This window comes from Aulonocara stuartgranti (genome assembly GCF_965226115.1).
Source record: "Aulonocara stuartgranti genome assembly, chromosome: 22".
Classification (NCBI taxonomy): domain Eukaryota; kingdom Metazoa; phylum Chordata; class Actinopteri; order Cichliformes; family Cichlidae; genus Aulonocara; species Aulonocara stuartgranti.
Genome location: NC_138957.1, coordinates 37,292,241 through 37,294,884, shown reverse-complemented (window position 1 = coordinate 37,294,884; position 2,644 = coordinate 37,292,241). Strand labels below are relative to the sequence as shown.

General features: G+C 39.1%; 1 long non-coding RNA gene across 1 annotated transcript; it reads left to right on the top strand.

Annotated features, from left to right (window-relative positions):
* Nucleotides 1–1,292: 1,292 nt before the first annotated feature.
* Nucleotides 1,293–2,272, top strand: LOC309699440. Its single transcript, XR_014274348.1, has 3 exons — nt 1,293–1,356; nt 1,968–2,024; nt 2,120–2,272. It is a non-coding gene; the product is annotated as an uncharacterized lncRNA (long non-coding RNA).
* Nucleotides 2,273–2,644: the final 372 nt, after the last annotated feature.

Sequence of the window (2,644 nt, the reverse complement as noted above, 5' to 3'; positions counted from 1 at the left end):
CGTCTGGCTTAGTTTCTGTTAGTTTCATGTTTTTAAATTTAGACTCAGAGTTTTATAATAAACAACAAGAAAAACATACCTTACGATTAGTTTTTACAACAGAGAGGCAGTGAAATAATTCAGAAATAATAAAGAAATAGTTTGATCAGTATTTTGAGTTCTGGATTTCTTTGTGGAATAAATGAATAAATGTCGTCCAGCCTGGAAGTAATAAATGCATGAACTAGTTTTTCAGCGTCACTCTGAGACAGGATATTTCTAATTTTAGAGATGTTGCACAAATGGAAGAAAGCAGTCTTACATATTTGTTTAATATGTGTGTTGAAGGACATGTCCTGGTCAAAAATGACTCCAAGGTTCCTCACAGTGTTACTGGAGGCCAAGGTAATGCCATCCAGAGTAAGAATCTGCTTAGATACCATATTTCTAAGATTTTCAGGGCCGAGTACAATAACCTCAGTTTGATCTGAATTAAGAAGCAGAAAGTTAGCGGCCATCCAGGTCTTTATGTCTTTAAGACATTCCTGCAGTTTAACTCATTGGTGTGTGTTATCTGGCTTCATGGACAGATAGAGCTGGGTGTCATCAGCATAGCAGTGTAAATGTATGCTATGTCTTCTAATGATGCTGCCTAAGGGAAGCATGTATAATGTAAACAGAATTGGTCCTAGCACTGAACCCTGTGGAACTCCATAATTAACCTCAGTGTGTGAAGAGGACTCTCCATTTACATGCACAAACTGGAGTCTATTAGATAGATATGATACAAACCACTGCAGCACAGTACCTGTAATACCTACAGCATGTTCTAATCGCTCTAATAGGATATTATGGTCGACAGTCTCGAACGCTGCACTGAGGTCTAGCAGGACAAGCACAGAGATGAGTCCACTGTCAGAGGCCATAAGAAGATCATTTGTAACCTTCACTAAAGCTGTTTCTGTGCTGTGATGAGCTCTGAAACCTGACTGAAACTCTTCAAATAAGCCTCTGCAGATGATCTGTTAGCTGTTTGACAACTACTCTTTCAAGGTGCTTGAAGGCCTGTGGATTTGACAAGATCTCTAACCCCATTGGCTGAAACCCAGCACCGAGCCTGAAAGAGCCTCTGCCGTGTGATGGCTGGAGACTCGCTCACTCTGTTCACAGCCATCAGTAAAAAAAATAAAAGTAAATCTAATATCACATTAACACGAGAAGTCACCCAACCAGTTTCCCTCCCTGTGTCTTTGTTCAGCACCTGATGTCACGGTCAGCCTTCTGTGGGTATAAAACGACTGAAGAACATCGACAATTAAACAGTTGGACTCTGTGAGCATCACATTTTCTATCTCAGGAGGGAAGCCACCGAAACCTGTAAGTTCATTCATCCTGGATATTTTACCAAATTTAACCTCAGTGAAAACTGCTGGCTCTGTCTTTGTTCCATTATATTATTTAATAGAAAATAATAGAAAAAGAAACAAAGAAAGAAATAACACTTTAGATATTATGACAGTACTTTGCGTGCTTTTGTTTCTGGGAGAAAAAGGGTTTTATAGTTTTACTCCTTAAAAAATAAAGTCTAGAGTTATTTTTCTCCTTTTAAACAAAGGTTTGTCATAAAAATCACTTATTACTTATTAAGCTGGTCAACACATTTATTTTATTTTACTTCCCTTGTATCTATGTAATTATGTTTTCTGTTTTTCAGTTATTCCAACTTTGTTAAGCTATGTTGTTATAGGTTGTGTTTAATGTTTTGGTTATTTTAACGTGGGAATTTCCAAAGTTAGGATAAATGCATATCCTCTCTCTCATGTTTTATATCCTTTTTTTCAACAATAATAATAATAATAATAATAATAATAATAATAATAATAATAATAATATGATGTATGAGTAGGAATAATGACAAATGTGAGGGCACATTGAACACTTCTGAATGTTACATCATACTATGACCAATCATTTTATCTTTAAAACAGTAAAGGATCGTTCCACAATGACGACCAAGATCTTTGCCATCCTGCTTCTGTTTGTTGGTAAGTTTACGCAAAATATCACAAATTCTACTTTGTACAGGAGACGGGCCTGAAAGTGAAATAATTTCATCAATGTTGCTCTTGAACATCTTTAGCCGACACACAAACCACAACCACGGATGCAGCCACTAGTACACCTGCTCCAACCACGGCCACAGCTGCTCCAACCACGGCCACATCTGATCCAACCACAACCACAGCTGCTGTTCCAACAACAACCGCAACCACAGCTACGCTAACCACAACTACAGCTGCTCCAACCACAGCTGCACTAACCACAACCAAAGCTGCTACAACCACAGCTGCTACAACTACGGCCACAGCTGCTCCAACCACGGCCACAGCTGCTCCAACCACAACCAAAGCTGCTACAACCACAGCTGCTACAACTACAACCAAAGCTGCTACAACTACAACCAAAGCTACTACAACCACAACCAAAGCTGCTACAACTACAACCAAAGCTACTACAACTACAACCACAGCTGCTACAACTACAACCAAAGCTACTACAACTACAACCAAAGCTACTACAACCACAACCACAGCTGCTACAACCACAACCAAAGCTGCTACAACTACAACCAAAGCTGCTACAACCACAACTACAGCTGCTCCAA